The sequence below is a fragment of the Urocitellus parryii genome, chromosome 14 (assembly GCF_045843805.1).
Source record: "Urocitellus parryii isolate mUroPar1 chromosome 14, mUroPar1.hap1, whole genome shotgun sequence".
Classification (NCBI taxonomy): Eukaryota; Metazoa; Chordata; class Mammalia; order Rodentia; family Sciuridae; genus Urocitellus; species Urocitellus parryii.
Genome location: NC_135544.1, coordinates 55243774 through 55262118, shown reverse-complemented (window position 1 = coordinate 55262118; position 18345 = coordinate 55243774). Strand labels below are relative to the sequence as shown.

Sequence of the window (18345 nt, the reverse complement as noted above, 5' to 3'; positions counted from 1 at the left end):
ACAGTAATCCGTATTTACAAAATAGTTATGGTTTGAATTCCTCTTTTCGATAAATATTTTAAAGGAGTCGCTTTCCCCTAATTAAAATTTAAGGATAAGGTTCATTATTTTAACAGTTTCTATTTGGGCCTAACACATCACATTGGAAAGCTGCCCTCTGCCTCACGTGATTTATCCCTTCCACTACCCAGATGCAAATTACACTTTGCTTGCTAAACTAAGGACTCAAAAGCCCCTGATGGCTTTTTTTTGCCCTTTCTGACACAGCCAGAGAATTCAATGCCCTTCCCAATAGAAACAACTAAGCGCCTTCTCCTAACTGGAGGTCCGCTACAGCGAAACCTCCCGTATAAAAGGCAAATGAGAGGGCAGCGTCCCCTTTAACTCCCGCCCATCACGCCGGCAGCATCCAATCACTTTTCTCTGTGGCGCCGCCGGGGCCTAGGACTGGCTTCGAGGAGGACCGGCGCGAGACCAGCGCGCATGGGCGGAGCACAGAGATTTGTCTGTCATGTGCGGTCGCCGGGCCTCCCAGTCTAGCTGAGCGCCCGGCCGGGCTGGCTGGGGGCGGGGCCCGAGAGCTGCTGCGCCTGCGTGGTGGGCGTTCTCGGGAGTTGCTGCTGCCGCCGCCAACGCCTCCGGCAGCACCACCACCGCCGCCGCCGCCTCCTTCGGGTGTAAAATTCGGAGTTCCTGAAGCAGAGTTGGAACGTGCCGGCTTTCCTCAGCAAGCTGTGGACGTTTGTGGAGGAAACCCACACCAAGGAGTTGACCACCTGGAGCCAGGTATGGTCGGGGCACCGCTGCCTCCGAACCGCCTCCTCCCGCTCCCTCCCGCGGGGTGGTCCCTCACGGCCAGCGGCTCGCCGCTCCCTGCCAGGCGCGCGGCGGCTGTGCGGCACCGCGCGCGGCCTCTGCGCGCAGCCTCTAGAGGACCCCTGGTATGGCTCCCGAGGGGAGCTGGGGCCCCGCCGCGCCGCTCGCCGCGCGCCGCGGTGGGGGCGGGGCGGCCCGTAACGGTCGGCCGGGTCGCGTTCGGAACCGGCCCCGCGCAGCCTGGGCAGACGACGGACCTCGGGCGCGGGAGCCGCGTTATTGCGCACTCATCCTCCATCCGGCTCGGGTAAGGATCGGGACCCGGAGACCCGGGCCGGGCTCTTGGGCGCGGGGTTAGCGACCTGACCACACGCACACAGCCCTCGCTTTGCCTCTGGCATCTTTTCTGAGGTGAGCTGTCGGGGGAGTAGGCAGAGGTTCCAACGCCGGCTGTTGCTCATCAGTGGCTTTTTCAAACATTAAATAGAAAATGGCAAAGTGTTCTTTGGAGACGGCCATGTGTGTAGTCGGGTATTTTATAATTATGATGATGAAAGTGCTAATAGACGGTGTTGAGTAACTTGATGAGGAGCTAAGGGTGAATTACCGAATTTCCCCAAACAGTGGCCCGCAGAATGGTGTCTGGGTGCCTAGAGTATTTGATCATGACTCTGCTTCCAAACAAGGATGACCCCACTCCAGCCTCTTATCCAGTCTGCTCTAAGTTTCTCTGTGATAAGATGCATGGACGGATGGGTTGCCTCCATGGCCCGAGACCCTTTCTAGTTCCAAACACACAGATTCTAGACAGGATGATCATGAACATCGACACCACATTTACTTTAGTAGGCACTTGGATTATTGGAATCAATTCATGAGGCATTTTGGGTTTTTCTTAACGGTAGATGATCACTTAGTTGGGAATATTTTCAGGTATGGAGTTTTTGATAATGTCTGACACCTGTTACTGCTAGCGCCCGCGGGGCTGGCTGGGGGGCAGGGCCGAGGGCTGCTGCGCCTGCGTGGTGGGCGTTCTCGGGGAGCAGCTGCTGCCGCCGCCTCCGGCAGCGCCGCCGCCGCCGCGGCTCAACGCTCCCTGCCAGGCGCACGGCGGCTGTGCGGCACCGCCGCCTCCGGCAGCGCCGCCGCCGCCGCGGCTCAACGCTCCCTGCCAGGCGCACGGCGGCTGTGCGGCACCGCCGCCTCCGGCAGCGCGGCCGCCGCCGCGGCTCAACGCTCCCTGCCAGGCGCACGGCGGCTGTGCGGCACCGCGCGCGGCCTGTGCGCGCAGCCTCTAGAGGACCCCTGGTATGGCTCACGAGGGGAGCCGGGGCCCAGCCGCGCCGCTCGCCGTGCGCCGGGGTGGGGGCGGGGCGACCTGTAACGGTCGGCCGGGTCGCGTTCGGAACCGGCCCCGCGCAGCCTGGGCAGGCGACGGACCTCCGGCGCGGGAGCCGCGTTATTGCCCACTCATCCTCCATCCGGCTCGGGTAGGGATCGGAACCCGGAGACCCAGGCCGGGCTCTTGGGCGCGGGGTTAGCGACCTGACCACACGCACACCTGCAGTATCAATTGCAGAGTTTCATACTCATCCACAAATACTTAATTTCATGAATTTTAAGGCAAAGACATAAGACAGTAATTTTTTATTCCATTATTAAATTATTAAGTCAGCTTTTTTTTTCTTTTTTTTCTGCACAGGGGATTGAGCCCACAGGCATTTAATTGCTAAGCCATATCCCCAGCCCTTTTTATTCTTTATTTTGAGACTGGGTCTCAAAAGTTGCTGAAGCTGGCTTTGAATTTGCAGCCCTCCTCCCTGAGCCTCCTGAGTCACTGGGATTACAGGCGTGGGACACTGTGCCCAGCTTAGTGTATATTTTAACTACTCATTTTTCTAATATACCAGTAGGAAAATGAAAATGAACTCGTGTCTGTGCCAGAGTTACAATAAGTGTTTAGTGTTTGATGAATGAGTGAAATCCCTCTGCTAGTGGTAGAAATGATAAAGAACATTTGAAAAGAATTTTAGAGATCATCTAGTTTAACTCCATCTCACCCACCATAATTGAGGATTCTAGGCTTAGACAGGTTGGATTACTCAGCTATAGTTACACAGCTAGTCAAGATTGGAGATCAGCCTCTTAACATGGATTTCTGATCCCCAAGGTCAATCTTCTAACATAGATTTCTGAGCTCCACCAACTGTACTAAAGTTAATATAGAGATTAGCACCATATTTAATTTTTATTTTATTTCTTTGGTACCGAGTATTGAACCCAGAAGCACTCAACTGCTGAAGCACATCCCCAGTCCTATTTTGTAATTTATTTAAAGACAAGGTCTCACTGAGTTGCCTAGTGGCTCACTGTTGCTGAGGCTGGCTTTGAACTCAAGATCCTCCTGCCTCAGCCTCCTGCGCCGCTGGGATTACAGGTGTGCTCCATCATGCCTGGTTCCATGTTTAATTGTATACGAAAATGATGTCCATGGGGCTGGGGATGTGGCTTAAGTGGTAGTGCTCACCTGGCATGTGTGCGGCCCGGGTTCGATCCTTAGCACCACGTACAAACAAAGATGTTGTGTCCGCTGATAACTAAAAAATAAATATTAAAATTCTCTCTCTCCCCTCTCTCTGTTTTAAAAAAAATGATATCCTTCACAAGTTAGTGGATAAATCTGGATAAATGTTATCTAGTACTAACCTAGTAGCTTAGTGCACCTGCCTATCTTCAATCATGCTGTCACACATATTTTCTAAAAGCAGTGCTGACACTGAAAGGTAAAACTTTTAAACAGTGATGTTAGTTGAAAAACCAAAATAAGTTACCCACATCTTTCAAAAGTTGCTATTTATAGTTGTTTCTGTTTTATTTATTTATTTTCCCATACTTGTACTGCACTTCTGTTGAGGTAATTTAGCATTTATAGTATCTGATTGAAAATCGTATTAAGGCCTTTTCGAAGAAGCAGATGTTTTGGGAACCAAGCAATCTTTTAGGCATTTTTTTCCCCCAGTGGCGGAAAATAATCTCTAACTTGAGTGTAAGGCAAGGACAGAAAACTCACCAGCTGCAGTTTGGAAAATTTGGCTTAACAGTTCTAAAGACTTACGTAACTTTAGTTTTTCTTGAAATTTGACAAAATTAAGTGAAATAATCCTCTCTTCATTAAACAGAAATAATATTGTGAATGATCAAAATTATACTAAATTTGTTACTGACTCAAAATTTTTAATAAGTCTTTAGATCCAAGGTCTTTAAGAAAAACACACTATACATATTTCAGTTTTTCCTTTATTCTCTCCCGAAACAAAAAGTTGTCTTTTTTTTTTTTTAAAACATTTCCCATAACTTCAAAATTTCATATAATAGTTCTTTGTTCAGGTAAACAATTTATTTCCACAGTCAAGAAAAGAGATAGTATTTTCAGACAACCTAAAGCATGTTTTTAAATGTAATATATCCTAAAGAGAAGGACACATGTTTAGCTAGGAAGAAACTGGGGAAACCTGATATACAGAGACAAGAGGTTATGGAGGTTAAATGAAAGTTCTTGTCATTGATAGTGAAGAACAGCTTTTACTGCTATTGACTGTTGATAATTATTATAAAGTACCATAAAAGAAGGAAATTACTATAAGGTCAGTGTTCTTACCTTTGTCTCTGTTTCTCAAATTGCTTGAGAAGGATGCACGATTTCACTAGAGACCTCATACCCATTTGTTCCACTTTTTTGTGCCTTTTGGCAATTCTCTAGTATTCTCAAATCAGCACAGATGAATAGAGAAATAGGAGTTGGAGGGAGCAAACCAGAAAACTGTAGTGTTTTCTAGCTGTTTTGAAGGAATTTGAATATCCTGGCAACCATTGCATTGTTTCGATGTTCTAGAGTGAAACACAAACATGGCAAAGTAAGGGTAAAATCCAAGTTAGATGGGCCTGCAAAAAAGTTGGAAGACTCATTTGCAAATTATTTTTATTTGTATATGTAAAAGAGGAGTTAAAGACTTAAGAAATAATTGGTGAACATTGAGAAGTTACAGACTTGTTAAAGTTGCACATTTGTATTCTGGAAATTGTTTTCAGTGATCCTAAAGTATTAGATTATTTGTAAGAACATTTTGAGCATTCTACACTAAGAGTGCCAAAAGTTTAATTTAGGCATTAGCAATGGCTACTGACTACTTTTGGAAAGTTTGCCAACATTTATGGGTAAGGATGGAGGAGAAGGTACCAATCTCTTGTCCCACTCAGTAATGGCTTTCTGACCCTTGTAAAATGTTTAGGGAGAAGGGAGAATTCACTGTTGAATTGCTTGAGCCTCATGGGTTTATGGCAATAAGGTTGAATTTTTGTACTCAAAGATGTAATTTATTAATTTTAGAGTAGAGACTGAAGGAATACCAAAGTAGAGACACAGAATGATAGGAGTGAATGAGGGCTTTGTGTGAGGAAGACAATGCAAATTCAAATAAGAAACTTTCATCTTTATTTGATATTATCCAAGAGTTGAGATTCGACAGATATGATTGAGTTTATTGAACTAAAGATTCATTTAGTAAGTTAATCATAAATATTTGTTGTGGACCTGTTAATGCCCAGTATGCTAGGTACTAGGAATTTATTCAGTAGTGAACCAAAGTGCTTTTGTTCGTGGAGTTTACATTCTAGTAGAAGGTACTGATAGATAAAATAAGCCAATATGAATAACTGAGCAGTGATAAGTACCATAAAGGAGAGCAAACAGGTTAACAGTCTGTCAGTTATGATCCAATCAAAAGACAACATCCACAGAATATTTTCAATAGGGAAAGTTTAATAGAATTACTATTTCATAGGAATTGGAGTAAAGAAAACTCTAAAGAATATAGGAGTAGTTAGTAGGAACAGGCAGTGTTGGTATAGCTATGATAATGCCATAGTAGGGACACTTCCCTCAAAGCTTGGATCCTGGCCTTGTTGGGGAAAGTGTGGCCATATTTCACTGAATGGAAGAGAAGTCATTTGTGTTGGACTGGTGGAACTTACTGGAAATCTGACATTTAGAACTCTGAGCAAGGATTGATAAACTACAGCCCAAATGCCAGTCATCTGTTTTATGAATTTAATCGGAACATAGCCGTGATCAGTCTATTTATATGTTGCCTATAGCTGCTTGTTTTGTTACACAGAGAAAATCTTGGGATTACAGGCTTGGGCCCCCTCACCTGGCCACTGTTAACTTTCAGTGTTAATGTAGTAAACATATAGCTTAGAGTTTTGCAGTTGATTTGTAATCAGTGCATCTTAGTATAGTGTCTACTACAGATACTGATAAAATGTGTTTCCTTTTAATTGATCTTATTTATTTTATTGTTATACAGATAGCAGAAATGGTCTATTTTTCTTATTTAATGGAAATGCTAATGATATAATGCAGTATTTGGTGTCAGGTAGATATCAAAAAATTTAATTGCAGTTTGGCACTTACTTGCAATTTTTTGTTGTTGCCATTATCAGGAATAGAATTTTGATTTGAAGGTATCATGGAAGGACTGGTCAGGACAGGTTTGGGATTCATATATATGAGTGTGCCAGAGAACCTTAACTAATTGACCTTTTCTGGTTTTCTTTAGAATGGCCAAAGTTTTCTGGTCTTGGATGAACAAAGATTTGCAAAAGAAATTCTTCCAAAATACTTCAAGCACAATAACATGGCAAGCTTTGTAAGGCAACTAAATATGTGTAAGTATGGACAGCAGTTTATTTGTTCTGCTAACCAATTACTGATTAAACCATTTTTTTCTCATTAAGCTGATAAAGGAAAATTCCACACAAGCAGTGTGACTTTTTGACTGTTGTCTAATTCCAGTCTGAGTAAATTTTCAATCTTTTTCAGATGATTTCCGTTAAGTAGTACATACTGACTCTGGAATAGTAAAGCAGGAAAGAGATGGTCCTGTTGAATTTCAGCATCCTTACTTCAAACAAGGCCAGGATGACTTGTTGGAGAACATTAAAAGGAAGGTGAGTTGTTGTTAACATTATTTAGCTAAGATTTTGACATGTATGATTGACCAATGAGCAGTTTTAGCTATTGTAATGCAGAATGTACAGAAAATACACAGGTGTTCTTTGTTAGAATGAATCAGACCAATAAAACTTTAATTAAATTTTCTATCCTCCACCTTTCCCTGTGTTCATCTGTAGTGAGAGCTCATTCTTCATTTTCTTGATGAAAGGAAAATGCTTACAACATTCTGATTGAGGATGAAGAGTCATTATTATAATAGGAAGGTTCATTCCTGTGTTGATTGAAAAAAAGTCCTCACTGTAGGACTTTTTTTGTTGTTTATTGATATATATCCATTGTACAGAATAAGTCCTTTGTACATGATAGGCATTAATTGTTACATTTTTGAATGAATATCTTTTGCTGAAATAAGATATTTTTACTAAATCCATAAAAGGGCTGTAAACCATGAAAGAAAATGACCTGCCATGTAGCCATTACTGTATAAATTTAATTAAAAGTGGAATGTGGTAATAAAAAGGCTTGAGAAATTTACAGGGAATTTGGCAGAAGAAAAAGAAAAAAACCCTAAGATGTTACTGCTCATGGAAACTTAAAGAAATTTTTTTTTTTGTTTTGTTTTCTGATTATTTCTTGCTTTCTCTCTGGATGAGCTGTGAAGTGTATTCTTTTCCTAGAATTCCACCCTGGGCTTTTAGAACAAAATCTCCCTTTGAGTAGATCACAAAAAATTCTTATAATAGGGAAGCTTTGAATTATAATCATGGGTGTGCCGTGTATTTTTGATTTTCTAAATTTGCTTTTTGGAAGGTTTCGTCTTCAAAACCAGAAGAAAATAAAATTCGCCAGGAAGATTTAACAAAAATTATAAGTAGTGCTCAGAAGGTTCAAGTAAAACAGGAAACAATTGAGTCCGGACTTTCAGAATTAAAAAGGTAAGCCATTCTTCCAAATATAATACTAATGTGTTGGGTGTTGGAGTTGTCTGGTGCATTGGTTCTTATTACTTTTGATTTGTAGTCATAGACTTAACTTTAATAATATGTTTTAATTGTGATGGTCAGGATCACGTATGAACCTAAGAACATCAAAACAATTTGATAAACAAATATTACTGAAGAAACAATAAGTCTTTAGTGTAGGAGATACATTTCTACTTAGGTGTTCACAAACAAAAGAGGGCACATACAAAAAATCTTATATATTACTCATCCTTTTTTTTTTTTTTTCCCTTCTCCTCCTTTAAAATTCTTCCATGAGTTCTATTAGGAAAAAACAGGACACAAAAAGTTGGGAATAAAAGAACCCAAGAGATTTGCCCTACTTGATATTTGTTCTGCATAGGTGTGGGAGAATGTTATTTAAACCTTTTTCTTCAAAAAGATGCTTTGTTTTGTTTTATGACATTACTTGATAGGTTTTCCTAACTTACCAAAGTAATAAGTTTATTTTTATATATATATATATATATATATATATATATATATAAAAAATAGAGGGGGGGGAGAGGGGAGAGAGAGAGAGAGAGAGAGAGAGAGAGAGGTATTTTACTACTCTTAGGAAGCAGCTGAGATTTTTCCCTTTAATAGTTTCCAAGGGCTTGAGAGTAGTTCCTTGATGTATTCTTTACCCATTTCAGATATGGACTGATTTGCATATTCCTAACTATATTTTAAAGTAACCTTGGGCTTTGGTTCTTTTTTTGAATAAATATAAATTTCTCCATTTTGCATATTTTATTTAATCACTGAGGATGTGTCTGTTGGCTATACTTTGACCTAATTCTTTGAATCTCAGTTTAGCTCCCCAGATCATCCTTTAAGTGTTAGAGGCAATGATCTCCTCCTTTAGTAGGCAGATAATAGCATCTTTAAAGGTGTGTCTGAAAAAATATAGCAGTTATTCAGTAAGTAAGTATTAAAGAAAATCTCCTTTTCATATACCTCTGTATTTAAATCCACATTTCTTTTTGTAATAATTCAGACTGAGAAAAATAGCTTTTGTGGAGATTAACAAAAGTTGAAAATTATTTAATTGGTAGATTATCTTTTATATCTTCTCACCATTTTCACTCTGCTAATGACAGTGCAGTTTCAATTAAGAAACAGCAAAGGAAAAAAATCTTAGTATTGGGCAAGTTATTGGTTTGACATTGTTGAATATTCCATCTTTTAACAAAATAAAACAGTGGCTTGCATATGCTTGTTTGAGACAGTTATCAAGGTAGTTTGAGAGTCTCACTTTAGTTTGGCTTTAACAGTTATAGAATTATCTGTGTGACACTGGGCAGGTTCCCACAAATTCTCTGTACCTCAATGTCCTAATCTTTCAAGACAATTCTTCCTTACTTGGCTGATTTTAGAGAAATTTAAATGCTTAATTGAAACGTTTAGCATAGTGCCTGAAGCACATCAATTGTTCAGTAAATGTCACTTTTTTCCCCTAAGGTGATTCACAAAGTCTAACCTCACTTAAGTGATGAACATTAAAAAAAGTAGTGAACCACATTATCAAAAGGAGTAAATTGCTTGCTACTATATGGATATAGAAGTGTGTTTTAAGTGGTTTTTTTTTTTTGTTTTTTGTTTTTTGTTTTGTATATTTTGCCATGAATAGCAGATAATACATTTAAGAAGGAATGATTCAAAAAAAAAAAAAAAAGGAATGATTCTGGAGTTGTGTTGAGATAGTTGTCATTCCTGTATTATTGAACCAGCTTTCTAGTCTCATAAAAATACATATCATAGTGAAAACAAACATAGTTAAGTTCTCTAGGTTTGTGTTCTTTAATTCTCTAGTATTCTTAATTAAGATACTGGGGTTTGGTTTTCTGACTAAATCTTATTTATTTATTTATTTTTTAATTATAATAGTGAGAATGAGTCCCTTTGGAAGGAGGTGTCTGAATTAAGAGCAAAGCATGCACAGCAGCAACAAGTTATTCGAAAGGTAAGAAGCTCTTTTCCTTGTGACTATCATTTGCATTTGTTTAATGAATTATGTGTGTAACACAAAAAAACCTGTGTTGAGTAGTTAGTAATTGATCTTAGTTTTTTATGTATTAAATTCACAAAAGTAAAATTTTGAAGACAAATTAAGCCAAGTGTTATATATCCTTTTTAACAACAGCAGAAACATTTCTCATAGCTAATGATGATTGTTCTATACTCTCATATAATATCTCAGTAGCTTTTACCTGGCATAACAATTTTGAGATACTTTATTCTTGGGAGCTTAATTAATACACTAGCCAATTTCTTAGCACTTTTTATTATTATTATTATTATAAAACAGTCTTACTGTGTTTTGTGGGAGATTTCCCCTTACTTTTTACTATAATAGGCATAGTTAATTTTTAAATAATTTGACCCAATTAGGAATTCAAAAGGATTTTTCAGTGGATGCCATTATTAGTTTCTGCATAAAGTCATAATATAATGATTACCATAATAAAATAAAATCATTAATGCTGTAAAATGAATCTTGGATTTTATATTGAACCTAAAATGTGTTCTTCTGATTTAATGTTTGCATATCAACTTTCATTTGTTAATAAGAGATGAAATATAGAAATAATTAAGGTAGCTATTTTTTACTTATGAGTAAATGGACTCTAAGCTGCAGGTTTTTTAATGGGAAGATGGGGGAGAGCTTCAGCTTGTTCCTACTTGGAAGGCCCTTGAACTAAAAATAGGTCTGTGACTGACAGGATCTGGGTCTAGTGGAGCAAACTTAGAGCAGAAATAAATAGTAATTGCAGCCTTTGGCCTGTAGTCAAAATAGATTCTTTTTTTTTTTTTTTTTTTTTTTTTAATCAGTGTGCAAATTAAGGTTGAGTATAGGAGAATTCAAATCTAAGTGTTTAGTTTAAATATGTGTTTTAAACATTTATATCGGGGTCTCTAATGCATACCCCTGTTAAGAATATCTGATTTAAAAGAAGACATGTATTTTAATATGTACTTAAATATTTTTCAGAAAACACAATTTTGATTAAATGTTAACTAAAAATACACCTTCATCTGTAGGTTTTTTTTTTAAACAAGAATTATTAGTATAATAGTTACATTGCATTTTTTCATGAACACTAATATTTTTTCATCAAATTTATATTTACATATATGTGTATTGGTGAGTGGATTTGCATAATTCATGATGACAAACACTGATTTTTAATGTGCCCCTGGAATTGGCTCGTAAGTTTGCTATTTAATGTTGGCTTTTGATTAACTTAGTATATATAAGTATATTGAGGTACCAGTTATAGGAGTTGTCAAGTACAGAAGTTAAATGATAAAAATGTTAAATGTTGCTGGGCAAAGTGGTGGATGCCTGTAATTCAGCTACTCAGGAGGTTGAGGCAAAAAAGTTTGCAGCCAACCTGGGCAACTTAGGGAGACCTGTCTCAAAATTGAAAATAAAGGGCTGAGAACATAACTCAATCAATAGTACTGTTTTTTTGTTTTTTGTTTTTTAAAGTCTGGTGCCTATCTGCTTCAGAGAAAAAGCACTATACAACATGATGCCAGTGTCAAGAGAACTGAGGAACTGAGGTGTAGAAAGAATTTTGGGCAGTGATTTTTTTTTTTAATTTATTTATTGATACCAGAGATTGAACCCAAGAGGTGCTCCACCACTGAGCCATATCACCAGCCCTTCTTATTTTTAATTTTGAGACAGGTCGCTTTAAGTTGCTGAGACTAGCTTTGAACTTGGGATCCTTCTGCCTCAGCCTCCTGAGACACTAGGTTATAGGCATGCCACCACCATGCCTGGCTAGTGATTTGTTTTTTCTGAAATTCAGTCACTGATGTTTTTAGAAACCTGTGATAATATTTATTTTATGAATTCAAAAAATTGAAGTTGAATTGTTCCATAGATATCTTTAACCTTCAATGTTGCATTTTCACTGGCTGTTAGCATTTTTTTTTAAATAAACAAATTAATGTCTTTGTCATAGACTCTAATGCTGACTTAACTCTTCAGTTAAAATGTTTTAATATTTGTTCATTGAAAAGTTGATATTGATTGTAAAGCATACTACTTTGTAGCCATTTTTTTGGAGATGGGGTCACACGACATTACATGTTGCCCTGGGTGGGCTCTAACACCTGGACTCAAGTTATCCTCTACATCAGCCTCCTGCGTAGGTGGAACTGCAAGTGCCAGGCTGGTATGTAGAACTTCCAGCATTCTTGATAAATTGTCCTTTTAATTGAGTTGCCCTAACCTGCTCCAACATTATTTCTAGCCTTTATTATTTAGTGTCTGGGATGGAGATATATATATTTCTATATTACCAATTAATAACTATATTTACACACATGGTATTTGTTACTCATCTGGGAAAGATGTCGATTCTTCTAACTCCACCAATGCAAATTTCCAGGATGATTTCACCCCATTGCACCATTCAACAAGAATTATAGGGTAAGAATGAAGCCCGAACATGCCACTTCAGAATGCACCCTCTATATTTTATTATATATATAATAAAATATATGATGTGTGTGTATAAAATATATAAAATTTTACCATTTATTGATGGATTTATATGTTGGTCATGAAATGCGTATATTGACAGCATCTTTATTGACAAATATTTTCCTTGCTATAATTCTTCTTGGAGTGCTTAACACTTATCGAGGGAGGTGGGATAGAGGGAAGTTAAATTTAAAACATTCCTTTATTTTTTAATAATTTTATATTGCTGGTAGTAGTATATGATAATTCATGCATTTTCTCTATTAGTTTTAAAATAATATTGTAACAAAAATTTTACTTATCTACCCAACTTTCTAAAGATATGGATAATATATATACGGTTGCATTTGGGATCCACTTTAAAAAACTAATAATTGGGATAGCTTATGTTTATTACTTTTTTTAAAAAAAATAACAGAATAAGTAGAGTTATTGCAAATTTTTGAATATTTTGGTAAATTTTTATCTTCTGCTTTCTCACTTCGATTGCTTTGTTTCATTTTAATTTTAAATAATTACCAAATATAACAATGGACTAATAACTTTTTTAATGATAGCAATTTAACAAACTTCAGAATTACTTCCCTGTTTCTATGACTAACAAGTTCTCTGTCTATGATAATTTTGTCTGGCTCATTCTTCAGTTTCCAAACTGAAACAATTTCGGTTTGGAAGTTAATTGTGGGAATGAAGATAGGATTGATGTTGGTCTTTCTGAGAATCAATGATCTGTGATTACAGGACCCCCCCCCCCAAAAAAAAAAAAAAAGCAGTTGGGGGAGATAAGTGTGTGTATAGAGAAAGTGTTTACTATGTTAATTAACATTAAGGGGAGTTTTTATGAGGTAGGTGCTTAATCTTGTGATAGAGACTGGGTGTATTCAAGCATGATCTTGTCTCCACAATCTGGAAATTTCACCTCCTTGATTCTTTTTTTTTGGTACTGGGGATTGAAACCAGGGGCACTCAACCACTGAGCCACATTTCCAGCCCCATTTTGTATTTTATTTACAGACAGGGTCTCAATGAGTTGCTTAGGGCCTTGCTTTTGCTGAGACTGGCTTTGAACTCACGATCCTCCTGCCTCAGCCTCCCGAGCCACTGGGATTACTGGCATGTACCACCTCGCCAGGCTCACTTCCCTGCTTTTTAAAACCCACCCTTTGATAATTTGAATCAACTAGACCACTGCTGGTAATAGTTCTTCAGTGACATTCTTTCACTTTGAAATTTGTCTACACAGTACTTCTGTCTCCTTCCTGGAGCTGCTGAAGTTTAGAGGATAAAAGCCAGCCTTTCTTTTCTTTTTTTAAATATCTTTTTAGTTGTAGGTGGACACATACTTTTATTTATTTATTTTTATGTGGTGCTGAGGGCCGAACCCAGTGCCTCACATATGCTAGGCAAGCACTTTAACACTGAGCCATGACTCCAGCCCCAAAGCAGCCTTTCTTTTTCTTTAGTTTACATCTTTAAGAACTCAGGTGTGATAGGTTTGCCTGTAATTTCAGGGACATAAGAGGCTGAGGCAGGAGGATCTTAAATTTGAGGCTAGCCCCAGCAATTTATCAAGCCTGGCTCAAAATTTAAAAATAAAAAGAACTGAGGATGTAGTTCAATTGTAAAGTGCCTATGGGTTCAATATCCAGTACCAAAAAAATAAAAATACATGATGCAGCAGCAGCACACACCTGTAATCCCAGGGACTTGGGAGGTTGAGGCAGGAGAATTGCCAGTTGGAGGCCAGACTCAGCAATTTATCAAGGTTCTAAGGTACTTATCAATACACTGTCTCAAAATAAAAAATAGAAAGAGCTGGGGATGTAACCCAGTGGTAAAGCACCCTGGGTTTAATCCTAGTACCAAAATAAAATTAGAATAAAAAGTCTATCAATTGCTCTGAGTAAACAAAAGGGATGTTTTAGACCAGTAGTTGTGTAAACCTTTTTCTTCTTTTTTTTTTAATATATAGATAGCAGTAGGAAAAAGTGAAGGCTTTCTGCTTGTAAAAACATTTACTGTCTCCTAGCAATCTGCAGTGATGCTATGCAAGTCTGACAATAGATGAATGTTTTCCAATGTCATAAAACTTTACAGTAATGCAGGAAAGTTACTTAACTGTTTACCTCAGGAGTTGATGTTCTGATTCTCAAGTTTGAGAAGATCTTGATTATGAGCTAACTTCATAGTATCATCCATTGTTAACAGCAGTAGAGACTGAGAGTCAAGCTGTTTTGTCCAAACTCTGTATTTTTCATACAGGAAAACTGAGATGCTGAGAGATTAAATGGCTTTCCAAAGTCATGCAGTTATCTTAGTTATAGAGCAGGGACTAAAACATTCATCCTTGACAGTTAAAATCCACTATGCTTTTTCCACTATGGCATGTTCTCTAACCTGATAGGCTGAGGGCTGAAGCTAAATCAGATAGTGGGCTGGAAGAGTAACTCATTGGTAGAGTGCTTACCTGGTGAGCGTGGCCCTAGGTTGGATCCCTAGCACCGAAACATTAATTAATTAATCAGTTAAATAAAGTATGTGGGAAGCTGTGCAAATACTATGCCATTGAAAACAAAGCAAAATAAAACGTCCCCAAGAATCATAGGATGTTTGAAAAGTTGTATTTTTAAGGCATATATAATGGGGTCTGATAACGTATAGTCAGTACAAATGTATTATTCTAATGAAGTTACCTACTTTTCAACTGGAATGTGGGCATAGTTAAGGTGAGACTGCTACAGTTGGTGGGTGTATGTGATCACACAGTGTGTAAATAGAGTTTGGATTAGGCCAGGGAGGAACACTCAGGCCTATAGGACCCAGGAATCAAGAGGACAGGTAGTAGATAAACTGAGGAACAAATGGTGATTTTAAAAAGGGGCACGAGACAAGACAAAATGGCCTTGCTACAGGACAGTAGTTCCCACACAGTAGTTCTGTGGACATTCCAGTGTTTGATCCGAAATGAAAACGGCTGCGGCTTTGCCAACCTCAGTGTCTTTTGTAAAATCATTTTCAGTTTTCCTGAATTAACTTTTTAATATTTAGTAGGTGTTCCTTTTCATGTGTAAAAATGCTGTCTTAAACTGTATAAAGAAAAAAACATTTTGGTTGGGAATTGGAATTAAGATTTAGGTCTTCAATTCAGGTTTCTTACACAGGGTTACAATTTGTTGTATCATAGGTGAGGTCTGGATACAAGACAGAAATAGCATAGTCTACACAGTGGCATTTAAAAAGGGCACTCCCCCCTCGGGATTGAACCTAGGGGTACTTGACCACTGAGCCACATCCCACATCCCCAGCCCTTTTTGTGTATTTTATTTAGAGACAGGGTCTCACTGAGTTGCTCAGGGCCTTGCTAAGTTGCTGACACTGGCTTTGAACTTTCAATCCTCCTGCCTCAGCCTCCTAAACTGCTGGGATTACAGGTGTGCGCCACTGAGCGCCACAGCATTTTTTTTCTTAAAACAAATCAGAACATGGGTATTACCCTCATAATGATGATCTGTTTTTCTCTGAAGTCTTATTTTTTTTCTTGTTCTATATATTGCTGTAAATACTCAAATTGAAATAAAAAGTCTTTGCCCTAAAATAAATAAAAAATAAAGAAGGGCCATACACACTAAGCTCCAGCTGATAGAATGCAAGAATGTGAGCTCAATGTTGTCAGACATTTTTATTTTTCAAAAATTTGATAGGTGGATTCTTCTTTAGCTGTATGTGTTCTAAATTAAATCAGTCTGTAAGCAGGCCTAGAGAATAAAAATATAAGACAAATTTGTTTTCCTCTATTTTATTTGGCAAAGCTAACTACAAATCGACCACCTCTTTGCAAACTCTAAGGAAATAGTTGGTATGTTGACTGTTGTGGACTGTTCCCACCTCCAAGGCTTCACATAGGGTACCACATATTGTTTAAAGATTTTAGTCCAGAAACGGTTGCCCTCTTTTCACAAAGCAGTAGATTATTTGAATGTTATATTTAGAGGTAGCAAATTCACATTAGTATGTAAGAACAAAATATCTGAGTTTCCTTTAATTCCCTAAAGAATATAGCAGGAATTGAATAGAGATAATTTTATGGTTAGCTTCTAGTGAAGATTAATGTTTTTAATGTAATAAACGTATATGAGAAGATTTTCTGGGAAGAAAAAATGCCAATGTATTATTCCAGGCAAACATTATAATAATTATAATAATATAATATAATTTTATGGTTAGCTTCTAGTGAAGATTAATGTTTTTAATGTAATAAACGTATATGAGAAGATTTTCTGGGAAGAAAAAATGCCAATGTATTATTCCAGGCAAACATTATAATAATAGAGGCAGAATGCTCAGCCTCCTTGAAGCTTTGCTCTGTCTGTTCACAAAATCAGATAGGCTGAGAACAAGCTGCAAGGCATGCACCAGAGTTATAATTAACATGAACTGGAGAAAGAGTCAGTGGCTCTGCTTCATGTTGAATTCCATTTGATCTTAATTGAAAGGAGGCTCAGAGTTACAGGAAACAGATCCTTGCATTGAAAAGGCCATGGTAATGTGTTTAGAATTTCCCAAGAAACAGAAAGGGATCTTGAGAGTACAGACATTTGAAGGGGAAGCTAAGCTCTTCACACCTCCCAGAAGCAAAATGCTCTGCCCTGCTTTGAAGGCCTTGGCTCTGTGGTTGATTTTCTCCTCCTCTAATTTTATTTTGAAGTGAGTTGTTCTCTACAGCACTATGTCAATTTGTTTTCTATTAATTTTCTTCTAGTACTTAGTTACCTGTCACAGCCTACCCATTTCTTTGAACTTATTTTTTTAATAGTTAAACTGTTTTAAATAAAGTATTGAAGTAGGAACAGGTGGAATGAAGCAATGAAAAGTAAAAGTCGACTCATGGAATCTTTACTTTTAGCTTCCCAAGCACTGCTTTCAAAGAATACAAAATTTGAAGGGAGCAAGGGAAAAAACCAAAGCAAACCAAAACAAAACAAAATAAAAACAAAACAAAATAAAAAAAAAACAAAACAAAACAGAAACCATAGCACCATAAACACATAAGTGTGAGCACATTCTCTTGAGAGAGACAGGTAATACCTGTTGCTGAAAGCTCAGTAGTTGTCCCCATGCCAATCCAATGAGGAGGATACGGTTTTGAGAAAAAGGAGAAAGAAGGTTTATTGCTTTGCTAGCAAGGGAGAAACACAGGGGACTCCTGTCCCAAGGGCTGTGATTCTGCCCATCATTAGGAACAGAGGGTTTTTAAAGAGGTGACTCAGAGAAAATGAGATTAGGATGGAAAGATCAGGAAGGAGAATATCAGGGAAAAGAAGATCAGAAAGAAGTTCAGAGAAAAGAAGATCAGGGAGGAGAAGGTTGGGAAAAAGAAAAAAAAAACCATGTAAGTTGCAGAGTATCAAGTGAACCCTGTTACATACCCATGGAAGTGGATTTTTTCCTGTGGCTTTGAATGCTGACTAGTATTTTGCTAGATTAATAAGGGAAGGAAAGTCATCGTGTGCAGAAGGGACAACTTGTGCAGGGGAATATAATTATATGGTGTGTCTGGGGAACAGCAAGCAGTTTTGAGCCATGAATAGAGAATATTGTAGAAAGCAGAGGGGAAGAGAGGAGGCCTGCTGTCCAGAGACAGGCTGTGGAGGTCATTTGATTTACATGAAGAGGTCATTAGGTAGATTGTATTTTAGAAAAAGATGTGGCCACAAAGGATGGATGGGTAGAAAGAGGTAGGACACAGGGAGTGGAGGGTGGGGCATGTAGCTGGGTGTTATGATTATAGTGCAAGTCAGATCTGATCATGGTGTAACTGGGGTTGGGAAGCAGTGATTAGAAAGCTAGAAGCAGACAGCAAGAAACAGAGAAGTTTCAGCATGAAGGTAGACCCAGGAATTAAGGTGGTATACACCAGACTTCTCCATTTCAGTGCCTTTTCCTTTTGTATTTCATGTGTAATCTGTGCAATGATACTCTGTTATGTCTGTATTGCTCCCTAATGACCTGTGGCTTAGTGATGTATTTAA

The 18345-nt window shown here is 38.2% G+C and overlaps 1 protein-coding gene across 5 annotated transcripts in view; it reads left to right on the top strand.

The window, feature by feature from the left end:
* The first annotated feature begins 612 nt into the window (after positions 1-612).
* The window catches only part of LOC144250104 (dihydropyrimidinase-related protein 2-like), a 236670-nt gene continuing 218937 nt past the window's right edge, over positions 613-18345 (top strand). The window contains exons 1-5 of one of the 5 annotated variants that reach the window (XM_077792495.1): positions 613-786; positions 6435-6543; positions 6698-6825; positions 7643-7767; positions 9706-9781. The gene's annotated coding sequence lies outside the window, so the exon portion shown is untranslated. Of the gene's footprint in view, positions 787-858; positions 942-1062; positions 1124-2045; positions 2125-2217; positions 2307-6434; positions 6544-6697; positions 6826-7642; positions 7768-9705; positions 9782-18345 lie in introns of those variants that run through there. The other 4 variants (XM_077792496.1, XM_077792499.1, XM_077792498.1 and 1 more) reach the window with 4 other exon arrangements.